The following is a 26318-nucleotide window of genomic DNA, read 5'->3' on the forward strand; positions in this document are numbered from 1 at the left end:
TAGTCAAAATAAAACTAACATGTTTCTCGTCACCAACGCGTTACTAAGAATTGTACAAAAATTATCTATTAATCCTTATAATACCTCTTTGAAGATAGTTAAGTTTGAACACAGAGCATTGACTCATTGTACATAGTCCAATTACCTAAATGTCCTGCTTGATATAGTAAATTTTAATCCTTTGATTTGAATTACCTTGAGCATTAGGGAAATACATTTCATTAATGCAACTTTTTCACTCAATAATTAAGCCAAATGGAATGAAGGTTTCATGTAGGCCACTTCTCTGTACACACAGTAAATCCTCTTCAGTATATATTTTTCCATTTTTAGATTAGATTACACTGTTTTAGGGATGTTCTTTAGATTCTCTGATGGTGTAATAGTCAAACAGTTAAATGAATTTTATTAATTCTGAGAAGTTGATAAGTGTCCCTCAAAAAGAGCATTTCTGTATAATAAAAAGAAATATTTGCCTCTGTTACAAAATGATTTTGGCTTGGCTTAAAAATTAAACTTTTCAGGTCACTTACTATGAAGCTATCATCTGGCTTGTCTTACCATTTTTTTCTTTTCTTTTTTTTCCTTTTTTCCTCCCTTAAGCTAGCTCTCTTGGATAAATTAATGTCTCTGTGATAATGAAGTAAAGGAATTCAAATCAACATTACATAAGTTATCCACTTAAGCAGTTTTAAATTCTTAAGTAATGTATGGTTGCTTGAAAGTGATATATATTAAAATGAAAGAGTGAATATGTGAGAATTTAGGTAACTCTTGAAAAGCCAAATTGAAGCTGAGTTAGAAAAGACAGAAAGGAAAGCTGATATGACAGAGTCTGATCTCTTCTGAAAATTATAATCTAACACTGAAGGACACCACATATGGATGTTGTGTTAATTGTTTTTATAGCTGGGGATTGTTTCTAGTCCATATTTGTAATGTCTATTGACCGTTGAACCTCAACACAGGGAATTTAATTTAAGTTATTGTCAGTTAACATATATTTTTAATTACTGATTCACATATTGGGGAAAAAAAGACAATTAAAAAAACACTTAAGGAAACACCTTTCATCCCCTCTTCTATGTCTCAGCTTCACTTGTTCACCACATGTTACTTTCCATCTCTCCCAATTCCCTCGGTCAGGTGGTAGGCAGCATAGGAGGTTGGAGTCAGTGTGTAATGGTTTATTTCTTCCATTTCTTGTTTCTTACTCATTTTCCTCCATTGATCCTTTCTTCTTACTGCTCCCCTGCTCTGGCATGGGTCATCCAAGAGGCTGCAGCCCCCCAGCAGCAGTTTGAGCAGAAGCACTATGTACTTCTCTGGCTGGTGGCAGTTTTGGTACTCAATGTGTCATTCCATCCATGCCATAACCAAGTGGACATGGCACAGAGGAAGACACAGCCTCCTCCCACATGGGGCACCTAGCAGCCCACCACTGCCCAAACTCTGCCAGTTGTGCCTAATACATTTCACCCCTTGCTTCTGCAAAGCACTGTGTGAATGCATATCCATTTTAAAGTCTACTTTTAACATCATCACAGCCTTAGCATGCATACATTACAAACTCTGCCTTTCTGTCTGAACAGTAGGGTCAACATTGTAAGACCATGTGAATACATTCAGTAGAACTCCATCCCTCCCCCATGCAGAGAAGGTTATTGAGGCTAGCATTATCAAAAAAAAAAAGATTGTATATCTTTTTGTATAATATGAAGTTACAGACTTCACCCTTTGCCCCTGCAAACCACAAAACTGAGAAGGTTACAACAGTCTGAACATTTATCCATTACAGTCTCCACTCCTAGTCTCTACAAGCTGTGTTATTTGGTTTAACATCATAATAATCTGATGTCCTATTAAAATTTCAGGCCTTGACCCAGCCCAACACACAGACAAAAATATTACAGCAGTTTGAATATTTATCTGTTACAAAGTCAATTTTTTTCCCTCCATGGGGTTATCTTCTCCTTTGGTGGAGTAGCAGGATCAGGCCATTGCTTATCAAGTCCCTCTATCAGCAGATCCCAGAGGGCTCTTTCCTTTCACCAGGGCCCCAAACTCCTCAGAGCAAAGTTCCCCTGAGCCATCAGCTATAATCCTGTGGTTCCAGTTTCCCAGCACCTCCATAGCCACTGCATGGGCATCTCTTTTTTCGGCAGTGGTTGTAGGCAGCCCACATTTCATTAATTTCACCTGGAGTAAAGGATCACTGCATGATGCTTTGTATACAAGATTAGATTTGACAGGCTTTATATCGCACTCTGTCTAAAAATACTGTGTGGTAGAATTATTTTAGGTCCAGGTTCACTTCTGTTTCCTATCACAAACTGGGAAAAAAGGAAAGGGGAGGAACTAGTTAAAGGACAAACAACTTCTAAATTAACTTTCAGCTTCAAATCCCAGAATCTAGTTTAAGAGGAGCATATTAATGATGCATTACCACTTTTAATTAGATCTTTTTATATACTAAACTGACATTAAAAAGAAAGAGAGAGAGTTGTCAGTTTTAGCTTATCAGTGACTTTAACTATAAAGCATACAGTAGCATTCAGCCATTAAAATCAGTGTTTGGGATGAGCATTACTGATGCCCTAATTAAAAAAAAAAAAAAAAAACAAACATGTATAGGGCAGAAAACAAAATGGCTGGATGATGGCAAAAGAAAACACCTTCACCTTCACTCTCTCAAATGTGTATGGTCTACCAACTACAAATGAAAATTCTTGAAAAAAATATATCATTTTGCAAAGTTGCCTTTGGTCTGTGTATTGTAATATGCCTTTACAAAGCAGTAGCATCTAAGTGGGCTAGAAAGATATTTTTATTTAATCTCAGGCTATACCACATAATTTGCACCAGAGTACATAGTCTGGTCCTGAAAGAGAGAATGAACGATGCCAGAAACTTCTGTTTCAATGTTTAACAGATGCTATCATGAAAACTGATTACTGAGGAGGATGCTCAGAGAATGCTGAAAAAAAAAAAAAAAAAAAAAAGCAGTGTTGCTTCCAGAGTAAGAAAGAAGTGTCCTTGTCACCAAGAAGCCATATGAAATGTCATTAACTTGGCAGCTTCAGAAACCAGTTTGAAGATTACTTAGCAGTGCTAAGTGAAAGGCTGAAAAACCACCTCTTTGGTGAATGTGAGAAATGAACCATCCCATGCATTGACCTCAGCTGTGCAGCTGAACAATGCTGCAAATATTGGAGAGTACAAGATCTCACTGAAAATGGAGCTGCTGCCCGTGTTTGCTCTACCAGTATCACATGCCATGGCATTTTCTTTAAGATGAACTCCAGAGCTATATCTCACCCTGGCAGGATTTTGTTTTATACATACTTCAGAAATAAATGTAGCTCCCTTTGAACTCCTGTCTTTGAAATCATATTTAGGAACTCTCTTCTGACAAGACAGGTACCTTGTTATGCTGGGATAAGAAAGGTTGTTCACATATCAAGAACAATTTGCATCCACATTAATAAATTGAGGAAGACTCTTTTTTAATCCTCTTTATTTTTTCCTTTTGATGTATGCAAGCAGGTTTGGTTTTTTTTTCCTAACCTGCTTCAGAGTTCTGACTCTTTATGCGACTCCCAGTCAATGGACAGCATTGTAAATAGCTGATAAAGAATAAAAAATAAAATTATATTAAAAATCAAATATTATTGGGAGTGGCTAAAGTGCAGAAGTCACACACAAAGCTAGTGGCAAGTCAGCAGAAGAGAGAAAATTCCACTCTGTCAATTAAAACAAGGTCAGAGACCCAGAAATGAATCTATCAGGATCATTTATCAATGGCAGGAATAGGAAACAAGGGAGAAATAAATAGTTTGCAGTGTCTGAAGCTAAAAATAGGACATCATGTCTTGACTGAACATCAAGAGAATTTTCTCTTTAAAAAAAATTATTCCTTATATTTTAGTCACTTGGAAACCACTATGGATATCTGAACTGATTTGGAGAAATAATCACTATTGAATAAAAGCTTAAATTTGGGAAAGATTCGGGAAACCACCTCTTGCCTCACTGACCTCCAACTAACATTTCTGCTCTTTGTGTTGGACTGCCAAACTCATACTGCAGATTTGACTGACCTGTGATGGTTTCTAGTCTTGAAAATTTACACGTTCATCCACTTCCACTATATCATAGGTTTTGAATGTGGTCAGTGGACAGCCTTTTCTTATATAAATATACTTCAAAAGAAATAAATGTACAGGCTTTGATAATGGTTATAAAAGCCATGGACACTGATTATCTTGCTAAGAAGAGTAAGATTTCGGTTCTTTCAAATTTTAACAGTAAATTGTATTTTATTTTTGGTTAAAAACAGACAGAAAACAGTTGATTTAAAATGGAATAAAAATTGATTACACTACACAATGACTGTACATTATTACTGGTAAAAAGATATTCACTAGATCACATTTGTATATTGCACATTTTATTACCAAAGCACTTCAGTGATATCAAGAAATATATTATTATGTTATTCTGCAATAAATATATTTTATTAATATGTTATCGATGCAGAAACAGAAAGGAGGAAGTCAAAATTGTCACCTGCAGCATCTTATCCAGTATACCTCAATGCAGATATTTGAACTTATACTGCAGAGTTACTTAATATCTGAACTACCACAGGAGTTACTTAATATCAGAACAACCACAACTTAATCTTAAATTAATGGCTACAGATGTTCAGCACTACAGGAAATTAAAAGTATCTCAGGTTCATGCTCTAATTCAGAGGCTTCTTATTATTACTTTTCTTCTGGGTTATTTACATTAGGTGAAGAATGTCATACAAATCAGAGCACTAGTTTGATTTCATATGTGCTAGATTAATGTAAAAACCTCTATTATGTAAAAAAGAAATGTATTATAATTATATGTTCATGATAAAATCTGAATTAATTCAAAATTCACAGGTTTCTTAAAAAGTTTCCTAAAAAAAAAATCATATCCTTTGTTCTGGTTAGATCTCTGTCTGACCCATAATCTATGAGCTGGCTAGATGAAAATGAAATTAAATGCCTGTTAAAAATCACAGAATCACAGAATCACAGAATTGTCTAGGTTGGAAAAGACCTTGAAGATCATCTAGTCCAACCATCAACCCAACATTAACAGTTCCCAACTACACCATATCCCTCAGCGCTATGTCGACCCTACTCTTAAACACTTCCAGGGATGGGGACTCCACCAACTCCCTGGGCAGCCCATTCCAACACCTAACTACCCGTTCTGTAACGAAATGCTTCCTAATATCTAGTCTAAACCTTCCCTGGCGCAACTTGAGGCCATTACTTCTTGTCTTATCACTTATTACTTGGTTAAAGAGACTCATCCCCAGTTCTCTTCAACCTCCTTTCAGGTTGTTGTAGAGGGCGATGAGGTCTCCCCTCAGCCTCCGCTTCTCCAGACTAAACAACCCCAGTTCCCTCAGCTGCTCCTCGTACGACATGTGCTCCAGACCCTTCACCATCTTCGGTGACCTTCTCTGGACACGCTCGAGTAATTCAATGTCTTTTTTGTAGTGAGGGGCCCAAAACTGAGTAGAAAGTAACAAAATTACAAGTGCAACAAAAGGAGACAATTTACTTCATGAACCATAGATCTAATTCATAAAGTATAAACACATCTCATTCTTTTAAAATGCAATTTCTTTATCTACTTACCACTTGACATCTATATTTACATATCAACCATTTACAGATAAATAGTATTCCTGTTCCTGTTTTGAGGGAAAGGAGTTGATCTTAGCTCTTGGCTCTAAAAAAATCAGTGGTGGCCACATCTTACTAGGAAGATGATTTTGATCAGTTTTCCATATCTGTAAATTGTGATGGGACTGGAGGGAAGACAGTATCAATATACTCATACAGAGTATAATCAGGCAAGTGCAAACTTCCTCCTAACAGATCCATACTTTCATGAAGAGGTTTCCTTTTTTTTAAATCCTGATGGCTGTAAAATAGTAGCTGAATTTGAGATTAACATGAGAGTATTACTCATTTTGCAGTATTGCATGAAGTTCAAAGGCTGTTATTTTCCATAAAGGTTTATGTTTTTGCACTTCAGATAATTGCATGTGTTTGTGGCTTACTGGGTTATATAAGCAATTTTGGACTTAAATCTACTCCAGGGCTCATGTATAAATTAGCTATTTGATTGTGAAGAATAAAGATTTAGATTATAGGTGGATGAAAAGGAGTTTGCTTCACAAGATTCATAATACTGATGAACTGTTCTGGCAGAGCTGCATGTTAATATTTGATCAGCTCTATTGTTCTGGAGTGGTTGCAGACAAAATGTGTTAAAAAGTTACCACCCCTTTTTACCCTCAGATTGTTGCTGTTCTTTGTCCATATGTGACCACACATCAGCATAACTGTCTATGTAGTTGCTCTCTGATCTAGTTCTATCAAAATCATAATATTTTAAAGCCAAACCAGAACATCCGTACTGTTAAAATATTCACACTAGACTGCTGAATCAGTCTGACAGAACTGTCAGAGGGAGTGACTGCATATATACGGTTATTTTGGCAAAACAATAGATTCTTTTGTTATAGGAGGAGAACAAGGATAGTAAGAGCTTGGGAAAATAGTCATACTTGCTACAAGAGGCAGACTTTTCTGTTATTTAAATTGTCTTTGATAGCTAAGGGGAAGATGGAAGTATTGTGAGGATAAATCATAGCAAAAATAAATCATGCAAGAAGTCAATTAATTTTAAACAGACTTTTTTTTTTTTTTTTAATGGCTAGGTATAGGCTTCTAAATTTGTACCTAGTAATCTAAGCAAATGAGCTCATCGCAAAAGTACTGAGTTCCATTACAAAAGCAGTGGGAGAAGGCATTTGTCTGGGGTCACGAAATGAATGGTGTTCATGTCAGGCTGGAAACCTGTGGCTCTACAGAACAAAAGCTTGTAGGTGTGAGAACTGAGTAACAGAACCATTACATAAATGCAAGGAGGGGTAAATGGACAGAGGCACAGGGAGAAGATTTTTACCTTAGGGGGGGCTGAATGACCTTACAGTACCTTGGCTGCAAAAAAGATCTCAGATGTGCTGAATGCACTTTTTGTCTGCCTTTTCCCATATTTTTAATAATCAATCTTAAAAGGGTTAATAACTCCGCAATCACTTTTCTGGTATTTGTCATGTGAATAGTAACAGCTACCATGCAAAGATAACTACCTGATACAGGCTTATTACAATGTACTGAAATATTTTCAAAGAAATGTTCGGTAATTTGTTCTTCTTGTTGTATAATGCCACATGATTCCTGTCAAAGCTTGGTGTGAATTTGTAAGAAACATATATTTTTCTTTGATGGAATATTTGAATTCAAAAGATTTTTATTTTTGTTCTCACTGTAGTATGGCAAATCTTTCTGCAGTGGTAGTTTGATAGGTAGTGAATGAGCTAGATGTGTCAAATAAAATAAAACAGTAGGTCAGATACTAATTATCAACAAAGTGATTCACTGCCACTAATAATGAGACACGAATTTGTGCCTCCAGGGTCACAAACTGTGTGCGGTTTTCTCTTTCTAATTTGAAGTTCTGGAGAATCTTAGCTTTAGCTGGTCTTATCTCTAAATTCTTGGCATCTCAATACTCCACCAAAATAAAATTTAGGGCATGAATAGAGGTAAATGGATGTAATTCTGGGAAAATTGCATTGAATATAAGATATTTTGGATGATTCAGTTAAGAATCGGTAAAACTATAACTGGCAGAAAATGTTAAAGGAGTTGAACTAAAACCTTAAGTAATTGAATTTATTGATGACTCAGAATGAACATTTTTGATGTGCTATAAATAAACTTTTCTTACCTCCCTGACATTTATGTAACCATCATAAACAGTTCTGATGTAGATTTAAGCTGTCCTTGACCACTTTTTTGATATCAGGATTCAATGTGGTTCTATACTTTCACTCTCTAAATAACAAAGCTCAGTCTACAAAAACACAAGTCTAATTACATAATCTACTGCTTTTTTATGGGTAGAAAGGGCTTGAGAATGATTTTTCCTCTTCATAATAGCTTTCAAGCTTCATGTTTTTTTTGGTGTTTTTTTTTTTTTTCTTTCCTTCATTCCTTTCTTCCTTTCGCTGTGTCTCTGACTTGGAGGTATGTGACTTCACAAACTTTTCCCTTACAATCTTTGTCTATATGTATGCTTTTCTGCAAAATATTTTGGCTTTGCTGAAACAGTAAAATGCCTGAGAATAAGCCCAAACCAGTTCTGACTGGGAACTCCTGACCTCAGAATCTAAACCTACGTATTTTATGATAGGACCTCATCTGCATGAGTTATACCAAACTGTGAAGTATACGTCCAAATATGTGTGATCGCAATGCCTAGTAGGATGTGTAAATTTACAAAAGTGGATAAATAATCAGTCTTTGAAAAATCTGTTTACAAATGATTTTCTTTTTTCTTTTTTTTTTTTTTCTTTTTGATATTGTCTTTCATAGTTTTTCAGAAAGCTGTAATAACTGTGATGCCAAGGACAGTCTGGAGCAAAAAATATAGGATTTATTATTAAATTGAGTGCATGGTTCCACTTAAATGCTTTTACACTTTTGTATCCTATAAGTATCCTATATAGGTGGTGAAACAAGTGAAATCACAAAGCTATGTAACTCCAGACTAAAAATAAACTTTATCAACATAAAAGAATTTTTACTGCTCATAACATCCTACACACATTGGCTCCGTCCAGATACAGTAATAAGGATGACACTAAAGAATGAGTTTATTTTTAGGAAGTGATGTTTTTCACTTTAAAGTCAAGACCTTGATATTACACTAATAAAAATAGTTATATAATGGAGAACACTTAAATACTTGTGACGAATTATTTTACTGGTATAATGAGTAGTATACCTATGTACTGATATCTCCATATAAAGCAATTTTGCAAAGATGGTGACAGAAGAGCTATTAAATTGTCTGTATGAAAGGTTGAACTAAAATATTCTTTATTCCATGTTCTGTGAACTTAATTTAAAACAAGGATTTATAAAAGACTTTAGCAAAGATCATTTCTTGCCTATGTAATACAAGTTTAGGGATCTTTAAAGGCAGTGATTAAATAATACAGGAAATACTAATACTCAAGTACTCCTAAGTCCATTAAAAAAAAAATGTCCTATACTACTCAGATATGGGCTTCTGGCTTGGTCTATCTCAAAGCCTTGTGAACTTCATATAGTTACTTCTGTTACTTTTTCAGGATGTAAATTAATGAAGATGAACAAATTATCATGGGAGATTTTGATTGTAATTTAGCATGTGACTGAAAATGATACCTTTGAAGAAACAACAGAAATTTACTTTGATAATGAAGGAGGTCAGACAATTTTTTGTAATGTCCTTTGATTCTCAAACTAAAAGGAAATAAATTGTAATTTAACCCTTTATACATTTGAAGGAGAGCTTTCTAATTCTTCTTTTGTATGTTGTGACTTCGAAGTTCAGTCTTTTAAAGGGAACGGAAAGTCAAAGGAGACTGAGATTTGCCATGTTGCTTTCAGAACCAATATTTTCTATTTTAGAAATCCTGTGGCAGGTTCTGCCTTTACTCATGGATAACAGTGTAACATCAGATTTATCTTATGACTAAGATCAGACTCTTTTTTTTTTCCTGAGTGCTTCATACTTACTGTAAATTCATTAGCAAGGTTAAGAACTCTGGATCTCTGTGATCTGATTTTTTTTTTTTTTTTAGCACTTTTATATCCTTCAATATTAAAAAAAAATCAAAGTATTATTAATTCGTGCTTGATAGTTGTTCAAAAGCAGTTTTGTATAAAAATCATAGTCATACTAGTGCAACTTTTTTTGGAAGGAAGATTATTTGCAAATGCAATGTTGAAAGCACTGGGATTGTAGGTTTTTGAGACCTACACAACATGAGGGATAGCCTGAAAGAAATTCTGAGTGATCTGAGCTGGCAATACTGTAATAATTACTCTGAAATTTTATAATTACACAGTACATAGATAATTTGACTCCCGTGCTCCTTTTGGTTCTGTCAGAGTGGACTACCTTCCAGTCTGGACTGCTGCTATACATAAGGAGTTAACTACAGAGATGGAGCAAATCTTTACAAATGTTTTCTAAACATTAGCACGCTTTAGAGCAGATGTTTTCTGTATGCACAATATCATCTTCATAGACATTCTGACCTCAGCAAATGAATTGGTAGTACATACAAGCACAAACATTATTAATCAAAGTGTCAGAGAAACTTCCTGTAAATTTATATTCCTTTTCAATTTAATTTTTAAAGAGGTCTGTTGTATTGTGCTTTTATTGTCATCTTTTTTTTTAATGTAAAACAATCTTCTAATGATCAGCCAGGAAATTATTTGTGGCAAAGGACTAATAACAAAAATTCACATTTTAGTGTGGCTTAGAAACAGCCTCATTTCCTCTTCCTTCACCCCACTCCCCGTGAAAAGAGCAACATAAAATGATTTAGGCGTTGGAGCCTTTGAGTGTAGGGGATAGCTTCAGAAAATCAGACCTGCTGGAGCTTTAGAGTAACAGAAGCACAGCCTGTCACTGGTTTTGGACCCCTGGGGCTACACTCCTTATGTTGACTGCCTTTCTGCTTCCACTTCAGCATTCTGGCATCTCTCAGGTCCAGCATGGACAGACTAACCTATATTCTGCTCCTGAAAGCTCTAAAGCTTTATTTCTGAGACTTGTGTTTCCAACATGATCTCAGAGACATTCTCTCTAAAATACATGCAAAGCCTGAATAAAGACTTCTGTGCAGAGAAATATCAAGAGGAATCAGATTTTGGGCATCTTACTACAGCTCTTCAGTTCCTCTGAGGTAAAGGGACCACAGGATATTCTGCAAATTTTTTGTACGTCAAAACTGATACTATCTTTGAACTGACCCTTCCCAAAGATGTATTGTGCAGAACTCAGTTCAACAGCATTTCACAGTTGTAGAACTCCATTCTTTATTTTTTACCTAGATATCTGTGTCAGGGGACTGGAGAGGTTTTCACAGTTCTTATTCTGATGGGCAAATTACACCCATAGCAATTTATTAGTACTTACTGAATTCCAATCTCTTTATTTCCGCCTCTGTTAAAATGAATTTTATAATAATGATTTTTTTCTTCCATACTTTCATTTCTTTTCAGGGGTTTATTAGTGTATAGCTTCAGAAGGCTTATCTCCACTGTATTCTCTTTGACATCTTCTTAATATATCTTTAAGCTAGTTTAATGCTCTGCCTGCCTGCTATTCTCAATACACTTATTATCGATGATAGGTGTAATAGAAACAGTGTTACTTTTGAAAAATGGCTGGGCATTTCGTTACTGTCATTTTACTGAGAAATAGGAGTTTGTTTAATGCATATGAAAAATACCAGCAGAAATAAAAGATCAAAAGGGATAAAAAATCAAAGCAATTTTTCTTCTTTTCAGATGCCAAGTTGAGACTCCTCAGTGTAGTTTAAACAATGATTTATTAGTCTTTTGAGATTAGAGAAGTTTGTGTCTTATGAAGCAGAAAGTTTTCTTATCCTAAAAATAAAAGGGTAATAGCATAATGTACTAATTATTCTTGAAGTTTATATGTTAATGTGTTTCTATATGGAATTCCTCTTCCTAGCTGTCCCTACTTCCATGTACCCTGATGCAAAAGCTGTAGTCCTAACAGGAGAGTAAATTAAATTATAAACATAGTAAAAAATCTCATCTCTTAATGAGAAGAAATATATTTTCAGCATAGCAACAGAAGTATTGATGTTCCATATAATTTTCCATTTCATTCACTATTTCATTTTTATCTGTAATCATCAGGTTTAGCTCCTGGGAAAATCTGCAAGGACAAGAAGACTTCCACTACATAAGACAAACTAAAAAACCACATTGGTCTATTTGCATATAGACTACACAAAGCATAGCCACCTCAGTTCTGTCATATTATTAACCCTGGACAGGTTCTTGCATGTTTTTCATTTTTTCATCTTTCCTCCATTCTCTCTTTCTCAGAGTGAGTGAAACAATACTTGAAGTATACTCTCAGAAGAGTGAGAGAATACCTGAAACCTTTAAAATGGCAGAAAATGCTCATTAGTATTCAGCTGAAAGACTAACTAGACAGTGACCATTGTAGGTAAGCTGAAGACTGGTAGAACCAGAAAGCATGTTTTCATTTGGACTTATCAATAGAAGAAAAATTAAGAATGAGAAAATGGGCAGGAAAAAAAGCCCCACATTCCAGTCAATTATATCTCCTATGTATAGTTTTCTAAACATACCTTCTACTTCACAAAAGCTTTTTCCAGTGATAACTATTGGCCTAACAACATTTCTCTGGAAATCTTATTTTAGTAAGGCATTTGTCACTGGCTATTCCTACATGTAGAGAACAGATCAATTTAACAAAAAAATGCTGCAAGTTGAGGGACATTTGTTAGTGAATTTGTACTGGTTTGTTGTTTGATATTATCACTGTGAAATAGGAAGCAGTCACCAATTTTCACTGAATTTTGAGTTGTTGTGTTTGTCTGTAGTTCATGTGTCAAGAACACTCTCAAATGACAAGAAGAGATTCAAATAAACTCTCAAAAAGAAGAATGAGATTTCTGTCTCTACAGACTGAACATCTCAGTAATTATTGGAGAAACCACAGGGCCAGAACCTTAGCAGCTGCAAATCAGTAAAACTTCACTGAGCCCAGCAGAACTACCTTAATTTACAGAAGCTGACTATTACAATATAATTTTATAAGGTTTTATTTGCAAGACACACTCTGCCTAACAGCAGGTGCAAAGTACTTTCTATAGTTTAAGCTATTTGTGAGGAATAAGAAAGACTGACTAAAAAGAAAGGATTTAGTGCAGTTCATGTGAAAACTGTGGTGATTGATTTAAAATGCACTTAAAAAAATCTGCACAGCACTTGAAAAGAACAATGAGTTTTGAATTGCTGCTTGTCTGAGGGGCAGCTCATTATGCATTAGAAACAAAACTTCATTTTATATAAATGTTTCAATGATTCTCCTTGTATAATGCTCAATCAGGTACTTTCATATTTGTGTTCAGTATGGCATTACACTCTTCAAATTCTGTGACAGATACAGGAAAGTTATGTAGTAACTCAAGTGTGCCACCATTGCAAGGATTTTGGAATCAGTGCATGAGCAGACAGTGTCTCATGATATTTTGCTTGAATTTTCAGACAATTCAGACTTAGATTCACAAAATAACTCCGTTGTGTTGCCTATCTGTTGGCAACCTCTAATGTAAACATAACGAAGATGCCAAGTGGAACTCACAGCCTCATATGAATACAGGAAAGTGCCATTAAACAATATATGCTCATCATTAGGGAGCAATACTGTCTTATTCAGTAGAATAACATTTTGTGTGATATCAAACAGTAACTCTAAAGAACATACATTTTATATGGACAATGTTTTCAATAACCCTTTAAAACTCCAATATTATGTTTTTTAACTACCATCCTGTTTTAACCACTTGTTTCTCTGCTTATGATAATATTACATCAAATGGGGGATCATTTTTGTTGAGGTTCTGTTACGTAGAACAATCAGGGGGGGGAAAAATTTATAGGACTGAAATTTAAGTCAGTTCCGTAATAAAATCTTAATTCCCCAGCTGATGACACATGTTCAAAAATAACCACATTTCCTTCCTATTCTGATCTGTCCCTAACACTTTTAGAGCAATGATTGTAACTTAGGGTTCAGTACAAAATCACTTTAGATGTTTAAGTCCCCTTAGACGCCCTTTAGTCAACAAAAGCAATGTTTTTTTTTCTTCCTTATGAAAAACTATGACTTTTCTTCGTTTGTCTTGTATTGTTTGACTTCTCATGTAGCTTTTAGCTTAATACTGCAGATCTTGTCTTTTTACATTATTTTTGAAGTTTAAGTGAACTCATTGACAACTGCAAAGCTGTGCTATGGTTACCTGGAGTTGTCAAAATTGAGTTATTTATTCCTTTCATCAAGTAGAGAATATTTAGGAAAAGATATACATTAAGTGCAGCATAGTAGCTTTCTGAGAATATTTTCAAGCTTTTTTAATTATCTCACTAAATCTCTGGTCTCCAGTTTTGTGTCTCCTCTTCTCCATAATACCAGAGGAGCTGTAGTTAGGAACCTAAATTTATCACATGAAAGAACATGTAATACACTTTTAGCCTTGAGTTAGACAGAACATCAAAGTTTTTTCTTAGTTGTGCGGTTAGGTACTTACCCACAAGGAACAGTAAGTATTAGATATTTTGTGATACTGCCATTCTGTACTTAGAAGCCTTTAAGATAGCTTTGACAATATTTCATAGATTCTGTGTCACGTACAGTTTATAGAAACCAATATTCCATTACAATAATACTGTTTCACTTCTGGGTTTGTCAAAATTGGGTTCTGTTGTTTAAGCATTGAAAGATATTTCTCAGAATACAATTTTAAATTACTTTTACTGCCATGGCTTTAGCTACATAGCAATGGAATCTCTTCTGTTAAATATTTCAAATTATTCTTTTCTTTTTCTTTCTTTCTTCTTGAGAAAGCTGTTGTGCCCTTACCAGCAATTTGCCATGCCTTATTCATTGCCTGTAAAGGGCTGCTCTTTTAACCAGCATTGGTGGCATAAAATGGCCACAGATGTATAAACGTATAAAAAAATATTTTCTTACAGTAAAGGAGAATATTCCACTTTATCTAGTGTGGAAGTGATTTATTAAAAAATATAACCTTTCAAAACATTTCCCGGTTTCTAAAGGTCCTCTTTACCGAGAATAACATTTGGGCATACCACAGTCCTCACTCAAGCTTTTTCAAATGCCTCCAGCAAACATAAATGAGCTTCTAATGGTTAAGAGTCAACAGAAGAATCTCTATATAGAAATAGGAACCCTCTCTGAAAATACTCAGCCTGTGGCTCTGTTCATTTTATACACTGAGACAAGCCCACCTAAGTGTTCCAGCTTAGCCCAAGTGTGATAATACATGCTGGAAAAGTTGTGTGTACTGTCTGGTCTCATACCACTTGGGTTTCAGTGCGTACATCAGAAAGAAGTTCTACCTAGGAGACAGTAATTAGCCAGAATGCTTCTGAAAAACTATGTGTTTGTAAGTGTCTCACAAACAGTGTCTCTTAATGTAAATTATCACAGCTTTTGATATCTCATTAGTCTATCCGTGAAGAGCAGTAGTCTTTCTCAGGGTGACCATGACGTAGTTAAACAGAGGAATAACTCCAGTTGAAGTAGCAGAGTTTCACTGTGACAGTTTGAAAGGGAAGGATGTGGTGATAGGGAGCAAAGGTATTTCAGCACAATGTGGTTTATCTATGAACAAAATAAGTCCTTTGAATCTCAAATCTTATTTATAAATGAGTGATTACAATCAGTTAAAGATAATGTAGAGTAATATTACATTGATTGGCCTTAAAGTTAATGAGATACATACACTAAAAATATGATTCGCACATGTGATATGTTAAAAAATTAATATTCTTTATATATTCTCTATTAACAGTTTTACAGTTTTACTTAATACATGCTGAAATGTCAGAAACTTTATACCTTCTCATAACACTGTAAACCTCCTGTAATTGTTACTTTGCTTCAGTAAAGAAATATGGTCAACTTGCAAATTGATTTTAGGGTGATTAGCAAGAATGAACAAATAAACAGAAAAACCCTATGATGATTTTACTTGTGTTTATGTTTAAATTTCAGTGAAACTCCTTATTCACTGAGTGATTAGGAATTAAACATTATATATTCTTACAAAATAAGCCTATCATTTACAGATATTTATATCTGTGCATATTTATATGGCCCTGATTCATGGATAATCCCTTTAGTGATCATCAGCATGAAGAAAACAGATTCACAGAAATCAGAGATGGGGAAGAAACACCATTTAGATCATTGGATTTATTCCCTTGCTAATATAACAAGATGGATTAGGAAGGCACCAGTAAATTAAATATGGAGAGTTTTCAGGCACATAAGATTTACCACATCTCATTAATAATCAAGTTTCCAGAGTGTTCCTGCTAGAGGGCTCAGTAAACATTCCATTTAGTTGAGGCAAGAATGTGTTTGCTGATCCAAATTTGGCATTTTGACCAGCCTCAGAAAAATAGCATTTTATTTACTTATTTATCTTTTACAGTGCCTTTGGATATTTTTAAGGTGGGTTGTTCTTTTTTTTTTTTTTTCATGAAAGTGTCTCAACTGCTCATCAATCTTTCAGACAAACAGTGACCTAAAGGATTGAGGAGAAGTTGCCTTAAGACCAACATTGTTTACAGACAATCTGTCTTCCCCTTTCACATTTTGTTTTGTTTCCTGTGGTTATATATATGTGCTGAACAACTAGCCATTAACCAGACATTATATTCAAAAATAATAACTTAGGATACTTTTTTTTTTCCACTTTGATTTCAGTATTTTTTTTCAGATATACATGGTGTTTGTACTTATGTCTATACAGAAGAGTTATTATTTTTTCTTAGGCTTTTTTGCTTTTAGCTGCCACAATACATGTTAAAATGCATGTCCAAAAATTTGCTTTGGCTTGGAGTTCAGCAAGCACCATAAGTCCAAAAGTGCTGAGGTTTAGACTTCTTTTAAATACATCAGATTCACTGTGCATGCATAAAGCATCTGTGCAACATATGCTCACTTAGACTTGAAGGGTCATGGATGAGCAAGTGAAGTGGTTATTTGTTTGGGATCCCTTGAAATTCTGAGCAAATCGACCAAGGTACTGTTTCCTGTACACACAAGTGGAAAAGGGAGCTATATCCTGGAAGCTCCCTTCAAGACCTTATTGGGAGATACTTGTAAGGAATGGAAGCTTTGTTTCTTTGAAGTCACACTTCTAGCTACCTGGTATTGCCTATCTGTTGGAAAGTAGTTGTAAGGAAAGATAGAGTTAGATCACCCTAAGGGGAAAAAAAAAAAAAAACATAAACCTTCAATTATTAGGTCAGCCTTGAGTGTAAAGAAAACAGTAAGACCACGGTCATGGTTCTTAATACCTCTTAATAGATATTTATGATAATAAAAGTTGAAAGTTCTTACCAGTACGGATACAAATACAAACCTGTATGTAAATATTAAGAAGGTTATATTATAGCTGTGAAGAATGTAGCTTTCTATATTTATTAATTTGTCATAAAATATATTTAGCAGTTATAATACAAGTGTTCAGACAATTTCAAGGAATTTGAGGAGTAATAGCAAAACTGTGAGAGGCAAAGGCTGGGACCCACTCTTCTGTAAAGTACAAAGTGGAATGCAGCTTCATAGTTTCAATCTTCCTGTATTCTTTTCCTCTATGCTATTTTGTAAAAGAGATATATAATAATAAATTGCTGTGATCTGAGCTGACATCTCTATACATAAAACAGTTAAGAGGTCTATAACTGCAAGTTAGAAATATACTGTGAAAGATAAAAGTGTAAATCTAGATGCCTATGGTCACTTAACCAACAAGAATATCTTTTTAAAAAATAAGTGGAAATGTTTTTTACCCAAGATACCTATTCAGAGTAAAGATGATCATTAATCCTCTCACACATGAATGCGTAATGTCAAGACAAAGAATAATAGAAAGAATCAGAAGACTTCTCTTAAGGAAGAATTTCTAATTAAAAAGAATATATATTTTTAACTGCAAAAAGAAATGCATGTTATCAGAGCATATACTAAGTTTACTTAAAAGGCACTTTTCAATTAGAAGTATTTTATAAATCTACTGAGGTCTTATAATTTTAACAAACACTCATTTAAATATCCTACAGAGTACATTAATTTTCATCTACTTCATATTTCTTTTCATTGGTGTGTCATTTTTTCCCTTGAAATGACTGAGTTTGAGCAAAAAAACCATTCAAACTAATGTTTACCAATCTTAAATATTTTTTCAGTAGTCTACAAATTTTATTTTTTAATGAAAAACATTTTTCTTTCATAATGGTTTTTGTCCAAGGTAGTGAAGTAATCTGATGCTACAAGTAGTTACAATAAAATTGAAAAAAAATTCTGTGAGCATAAGGCTCATATTAACTGCAGAATTAACATAATCTGGTAATTTTGGCCATTTCTTGCAAAATTGAAAAAGACAATCAGAGGCAAAAGAAGTTGAAAAAAAGGGTTAATGACATGCATAAGTTGAATAACATTTTTAATATTCGTAAAGAATTGATCATCTTTTTAAAGCACGGTGAGGTAGCTGTAGATTACAGCTATTAGAAACTCATAAAACAGAAGTGTTGCCTTAGGAAACAGACTGACTAAAAGAAAAAAAAAACCAGCCATCAGTCAATTTAAAGATGCTCTGAGAGTTTCCAATTAAAAGAGTTAAAACAATTAGAGGTATGATGCAAGGTATTAAACAAAGTAAAATGAGATGATGTTATTAAGACCAACTTAGAACAATAAGGAAAAAAAATACTGTTTTTCCTGTTTATGGAAAGAATGTGTTATAAACACTGTATAAACACTGTCTCCTTCCAGTTCTTCCTTCATATACCAAATATCATGGTTAATCATATTCACCTCTGCACCAAACATAGCTAAAAAGCCTAGTCATTACAGCACAGCACAGAAGATTGATGAATTTTTCTGTTCAGTACTTGAATCTTAGAATAAATAACTGTAAATACATCAACCCAGATGAAGTAAATTCTAAATAGTTAAAGAATTAAATGTATGTGGAGAAGGAGAGGAGAGGAGAGGAGAGGAGAGGAGAGGAGAGGAGAGGAGAGGAGAGGAGAGGAGAGGAGAGGAGAGGAGAGGAGAGGAGAGGAGAGGAGAAGAGAGGAGAGGAGAGGAGAGGAGAGGAGAGGAGAGGAGAGGAGAGGAGAGGAGAGGAGAGGAGAGGAGAGGAGAGGAGAGGAGAGGAGAGGAGAGGAGAGGAGAGGAGAGGAGAGGAGAGGAGAGGAGAGGAGAGGAGAGGAGAGGAGAGGAGAGGAGAGGAGAGGAGAGGGAGAGGAGAGGAGAGGGAGAGGAGAGGAGAGGAGAGGAGAGGAGAGGGAGAGGGAGCCAGCTTCTTCTGTTATTTTTTCAGTTTACGTATTCCTGAAGACAAAGTGTTACCTATTTATCATACCAAGGGAGAAACTGGACATAAGATTTGTTTTAGATTATTTATAGTAGTTGATGGACACACGTCAAGACTATTCCTTTTTGACTATTCTGTTCCTCCATCTCTAAGCTTTTATACAGCCCAAATATATATACTATTTACCTCTTTCTGATTTTCACATTTGACGTTTTCTACTAATAAAGCTATTATGGCTTCCTTTGGGGCAGACCCAGTCTCAAAAATGCAACTTCTTTGATAAGATCTTTATAAAGGAGAAAGTCCATAGGGATTGTAACAGAATTTGCCACTGTTCATTGTTTACATGCTCTTTTTTAAAATCAGTGCACTAATCACAGTTAATAAATGTGATTACAAACTTAAAGGAAATAAAACTTGTCTTCCAAGATTCAGATAAGTTTAAAAACACTCTAGAAGAGTGAAGAAATAGATCAGTTCTAAAATTTGTCCCATTGTTTGTGAGCTAGGTGAATTTTATTAACTTTAAACTAAAGTCACCTGTTGTCTAGGAATTTAGAATACTTTTTTTTTTACCATATAATTGAAAAAATATTAAAACCCTTAAAATTAAAAAGATATAATAACACATATTTTCAAACAGTTCTCCAACAGTCTCTGATGATTATATCTGTAACAAAATATAAGGTCTTACTTAAGTATACTCTATGTTATATATTTCGTTTGAATCAATGTTACTGTTTCCATGTTTTAAGTTTTGGGTGGGATTTTTTTGACTGTTAGGCCATCAGGTTGCTCATATTAGGGAACATATTGTTTTGTTCACTGTAGAGTCTGATAGCTTGTTGGGTATACATGTAAAAATATAAAATAAAAGTAGTTTTATGAAAAATATCAAGTATTTCAACTAGACAAGGAGTGTTTATTTTTATTTGTATTTTAATGTCACAGGAGGAAAAGAGACAAATCTGAGCAGACAATCAAATTGTTTTAACTAGGGAAGTATCTGAAGCAATGTTTAAGTGAATGGTACAATAAGTGATTGATACAATATTAGGGAAGCTTAAGCAGAGAAAATAATAATTTAGAATTGACAATATAGCATACTTTGTGTCCCTAATGGAAAGATGTCACTACCAGAAAGATGTGTTGAATATTGTATAAACTCGCTGTGTTTAGGACAAATGACTTCAACCTTTAAATTAACATCTTATTTTGTTTCTTGGCACCTCAGTTATGACTTATTCATTAAAGTTAGCTGTCAGAAGTTTGAAGACTACTGACATTGCCTTCATATGTGTCAATAGAAGAAATATGTGAGCTACTGGTTTCTGTCTTTTGTTTCAAAGGAAAATGCAGTCATTAGCAGCTGGCAAAGAAGACACAAAGAAGGAGTCACCGTTTCAAACATAGAATAGCATCAGTTGAGGTGACTGAAAGTATCACCTTTTCACAATATTCTCAACTTTATGTTAGGTACTTTACAGAAGCTAAAAGAATCTGACGAAGCATGCCCAGGGTTGAACTTGTCTGTAAGATTGTGACAGCCTGGCTCGATAAAGTCAAACTGAAGTAAATCAGTAGATTGGTGTGTCAGCAAAGTCACTATTTGTTTCAATGTGGGATATTTTCTTTTGGGCATCTGTTAAGAATTATTATGTTAACATGGATCAAAAAATATTGCCTGTCATTTACCTCAATATGTCATTCTGAAATTCTGGAATTGTTACAGAGAAATTAATTTTTTTATCAGGTCTTCCAAATTTATTCTGTAAGACTGTTAAATATATGTTTATAAATACAAACATGAAATTAATAAAAAATAATTAAAAATAATATTGATGCATGAATTATGATAAATTCTTTAATTTCAGACTTTGTCCCTTTCAATATAGAGAGTAAAATATGGTCACAAGGCTCTTTTCAATGTGAATTAAAACTTTTTGCTGAAAATTTCAAGTCTTCCTTTGAAAGCAATAGCTTTTCCTTTGTGTCACTAGTTACCATAGTATACACAGTCTTGAGAAACACCAATAATGTTTTCACAACACTAAGAAGCAGTGTAGTCTGTATACCTATTTGGATATTTGGAAAGTAAACCTAGAAAATACACATGCGTATGCAGGTTAAGGAAATTGGGAGCAAGGAAGGGGCACCAGACCACATGTTGAGTATTCATTTTGTATATTTTATGGCCTTCAGCCATAGATTTCCAGTTGTAATTTCCTAAATTTTAAAGAAAAGCCAACCAGCATACTCTATCAGTAGACTGAAATATCTACACCCATGCTATGAAGTTCTATCATCTTAAATAATTACATTTCCCTAGACAGGTTTACGTCCTCATTTCTGTGGGCTGAAACTGGAAAAAGATGGGTCAGGCATATTTGTTAGTTTTAGGTTTCACATGTATCTGCTGAAAGGAAATAATGAAAGTCTTAGAAAGAATTTGGAAATCATATGCTCCATTTCAGGTTTCAAGGGAGAAGAGTATCTAACAAAAAAATTCTTTAAGGCTGACCCTTTTGTCTTAGTTGTCTCATCTTCCATCTCTGTTTCGGTCCTCAGTCTAACCTCTTCTCCAACCACATTTACCTTCTGATTTTTCACTCATTTTCCTCATCTTCCCACTTCATAATTCTCACATTACAGTTCTCTTCTGTCCTTCATAGGGTGTTTCACTGTAGCCAGACTCTTCAGATTTGATCTGAAGCAGGGGAGTGCTGGAGGTTTTCAACAAGATTGTTGCACATGGTGTTACAATTTGACAGTCTTTTCTTTTTCTTTTTTTTTTTTTTTTTTTTTTTCTCTTCTCAATGGCAAGGAAGTGTATACATCACCTGCTATACCATCAGAAATGGTAGAACTGTCTGTGGTGAAACCAATAATACTGACAAGTACTCTAAGATAAAGAGATATTTACCAAAAATATCAGCTTTGCAAAGTTATAATTAACCAAAATAAAGTCTTATAATGGAAAGCCTCAAGCAACCTTAATTGTAGGTGGCACTAATGGCTGTGTCTATGAAAAAAAAAAAAGTATTGGAAAGCTTCCAAAGGACCTCATGCTACACACACTTTTATGTACAGTTTTACTTCTGTAGGGCATTCTCAAGAATAAGGATATACAACTATATATATTTTTCTAAGTTTGTGCCTTAAGTCTATATCCCATACTTAGCAAAAGGAGCTGAATTATCTTGTTGGTTACTACATTTTACTCAAAAGGAAATAAAAGATACACAAAATGAAAAGGCATTAATATCTATACGAAATGAGTTAGAATGCGACAGCTGGTCTGAATTAGATGAGCTATTATACATTTTTTGCTAAAAAAGTTTGATCCTTTCCTCTCAATTTAAATTATCAGTTTCAGACAGAAATAACCATAAAATTGTTCATAATTCATGGTTTTATACTCAAGATTTTCCTTTTGTTTATAATAGTTCCAGACAGAGTGACAAAGTGACAAAAAATGACAAAGTGCCAAAGGTAAAATGGATCCCCCTCACTCCTCTCATTTTCTTTCAGAACCTTAATTCTGTTTGTTTTTTTCATCTAAACTATGTCTAATCTAATACAATAAGGCACAGGAATTTATCAATTTTTTTGTTGGATTGTATACTGTCATCAAATATCAATATTACTATTTTGTAGTGCTAAAAAATGTTAGATAATTCAGCTCTGAACTGTGCTGGCATCTCCTTCTGCTTTGTGTAACTACATATTGACATAAAAAGAAGAAACATCTGGTGTGTAAAAAGTAACTTGTTGGCTGTTTTTTAGCAGAGGTGAGCAGACCGTTAGTTTTTCAAGCTTTACTAGACGGAAAAAAGATCAAGCCAACCCTGGTCATACAACACTAAGATCAGTTCCAGATCAGTAAAGCCTTTTTTATTCAATTTAGTCCCATGTCAGAAATAATAATCACATTTTACATTATGCATTTCTAATTTCAATGCTCATGCCATATAATTATTCTGTATAATCAAACCTAACTGGTGGTTTGTTACACTGAGCTATTGAATGAGTATTCTGGCAATCAAGCTAGTATTTAACTACTTATTTGAGAAATGTGCAGACCCATAATTGTAGAAATTTGATAAATCTATAATTACAATGTGTAGCATTGTAATTACAATGTGTAGTCTTTAGCATTTATGAACAATGACAGCAAAAGAAATAACACACATCAGGCAACAAAAGGGAACCCTGAAAGTGAATGACACGCTCTGACAAGTTACTGTTTACCATTTTGACCAGAATGCCAAGTCTGGTCTACTTACAGTCTGATAAGATAATAAGTCCAGAGGCAATTTCCATCCCCACAGAATCTGATTTTTCCAGACACCATTGTTCTGTCTCATTTGGTTATTTTTATTTTATTTTATTTTATCTTATCTTCCCAAATCAAGCAATACACAGAAAGTCTCTGCCTTAGTATTTTGAGCTCCTGAGGTGGTTGGTATGATTTTGATGTGATTTCACACTGTCACTTGTTTATTTTTAACTACTGTGACAGAAAAGTATTTTAATTCCACCTATAATAATGCTATTTTGAAACTGCTATAGAATATCATGTTGCTATGCTTAAAGAAGCAGAACATCAGTTCTAAAGTACACATAGTAAAATATTTCTTAAATGTGTAATTTTTAAAATACATAAAATAATGTCATTGTGTATATTACAGTATTTCCATTAGGCAGAAAAATAAATTCTTATGCTAAACAAAGTAACCATAATCTTTCAGTTCAAATTTCAGGATAAGGAGAATGTGGTTTTCTTCACAATTTATTTTGTAATATAATAACAATAAAACCATAAAATGTATCTCATCTGATTTTCTAAATTGCTTCAGAATTCTTAGATTATACACAGATGTCTTCTGGTTCTGGACACATTGCAAGGAGATGCAAAAAACTGAGAGATGAGTTGGAGAGAGAAAGTTTTAACAAATTCAGTGGACATAGTCATTTGCTGAAGGAACATCTGTTGACATTTTTAGAATCCATATGTGAAAAAGCAAGCAAGAAAAACATTCAGAAACAAACTGTTAAAACTCAAAACAAAACCTGTTTTCTGTTATGTTAATGTTTTGTAGATTAGCTTGGAATTTGACACATTGTTTTTCTACAACAGACATTTTCTAGAGAAAAATATTTTACAATTTTCTGGTTAAAAATTCACATGTTAACAATGTTGCTAATTAAGTCAGACATATCTTCTTTTTTTAATCTATAAATGTGGTTTTAATCTTTTTTTTTCTAAGTGAGCGCCATTTAAGTAAATTGGTGGTATTCTTTCTTTCACCAGGAAAAAAAAAAAAAGTATTAATCATTACAGTAACTCAGTATCTTGCTTTGGTTAGAGATCTAGAATCCTCTAGATTGCTTCCTATAGATCCATAAGTATTACTAGATAACTTCTACTGGAAACCTTAACACACCCTGACTGTACACAGACAACTTAGCTACTTTCTTTCAATATATTGAATACAGGGATATTGCAGAGTGACTTCTATCCTATAGAAAACCTGCTCTTTGCTAAAATATAGTGGCGTGCTTATGCCTAGTTTCCCATAGTGACAGAAATATAAAGACGTGTGGGAGAATGGGTCTGAGGGGCAAAATGGCTGTATTCTGTTGAGAGACAGAGTGCATCAGGTACTGCAATGTTTCAGCATCTGGGCATTTCTGTGGGAGTTTTCACCCTGATCTCCCAGTTACTTTTAATTAGCACCAGCGTGAAATGAATATGTAATAGCTATAGGGCATTAACATTCCAATTTGTTCCTTACTTTTTCCTCATGGATAATATGAAATACAGTATTATATGTGAAAGTATGTTTACATCCAATATAAACTAGAATCTGTGCTCTGTAGCACTGTTTTTATACTATATAATTGCACTGTATTAACAGTCCTGCCACAAAGGTAGGGTAGAACCTAGGTTTAGAACAGATGCTTAGGGTAGAACAGATGTATCTGTGTTCAGCAATGCCTTCTCTTGCAGAGATACAGCAGTGTTTAATATTAGTTCTCTTTAGGAGGCACTGTGAGCTATAATCAAGCTATCAATTATTTATCAGTAGAATAAACATTAAAGGATTCTCCTCTCTGTAAACAACACAAGCATGTTACTTTATCTAGTTACTTTAAAAAACATTTATCTGATTTGTTTTGTTAGTACATAGGGCCAAAATCACGCTGAAAAATGCTACATGGGATGATCCAGGCAAACAAGGCAGAACAAGCAAGGTCTGTTATTAGCAACCTACTATATAACTCTGGTAGTGGACCTTTGTGGAAGTTTTAAATTGTTATTTCAAAGAAGACCCAAGAATGAATTCACTGGAATGTCTTGGTTCAAATTTATCATGTTTATATTTATATTGCAACATGTGAATTTGAGGATAACTGTAACATCTAGAGAAAGTTTGTAGAAAAATTATTCTGAGAGTATTATAAGGAGAGATTTGTCTTTGTGGTAGGCAAAGTATAATAAAAATTTAGTTGAACAAACATCCCTCTCTGAAAACTATCAGTGAACCTAGAGTCTGTGTGTATATTCATTCATTTTTTTTATATCTAAGGGATTATTTTTGCACAGACTCTTTTACTCAATCCCTTGTTTTACCAAATAACAATCACCTCATTCCCACTGGATCCCACCACCCATGCTAATTCATATACAATGACCATTGCTCCTCTGAGATGTGCTGAGTTTTCCGGATGTTAGGAAGAGCTTGAGGTGCATTCATGTGGGTATCTTTCTTATGACAGACAATAATAACTGGCTTACACTTCTGCTAAACCTTAGATCAATTTGTCTGACTTTTCAACAGGAAACTCCTCACGGTTTCGTGAATGTGTATTGTTGTTTTAAAAGGGTTTAATTTCTTCCTGAAATAAATGGTACAAGTGAGGAAAATGCAGTATCTTGTTTGTTTTCTCTGATTCAGGAGACCCAAGACTGACAGACAATCTCTGTTGCCTCTTGGGTGCATATAAGTGTGTTTATATCTATATATCCTTTCCCTATTCCTAGAAAGAACGTCACAGATCAATAATGGTTTTATTATTCTGGGACATGCATAAGAGAGAACTGAAGCTGCCCTAGATAGGCAACACTAATTCAGCATTCTCTTTTATTCAGTAACAATTTCATGTGTTTTCTGAGTTTTTAAAAACTTGATTCATGACT

General features: G+C 34.2%; 1 long non-coding RNA gene across 2 annotated transcripts in view; it reads left to right on the plus strand.

The window, feature by feature from the left end:
• Positions 1-10690: 10690 nt before the first annotated feature.
• Positions 10691-26318, plus strand: part of LOC141922257 (uncharacterized) — a 69049-nt gene continuing 53421 nt past the window's right edge. For both annotated transcript variants that reach the window (XR_012622923.1, XR_012622922.1), the window contains exon 1: positions 10691-10873. This is a non-coding gene — a long non-coding RNA (uncharacterized LOC141922257). The remainder of the gene's footprint in view (positions 10874-26318) is intronic.

Source organism: Strix aluco, chromosome 4, assembly GCF_031877795.1.
Source record: "Strix aluco isolate bStrAlu1 chromosome 4, bStrAlu1.hap1, whole genome shotgun sequence".
In the NCBI taxonomy this organism is placed as follows: domain Eukaryota; kingdom Metazoa; phylum Chordata; class Aves; order Strigiformes; family Strigidae; genus Strix; species Strix aluco.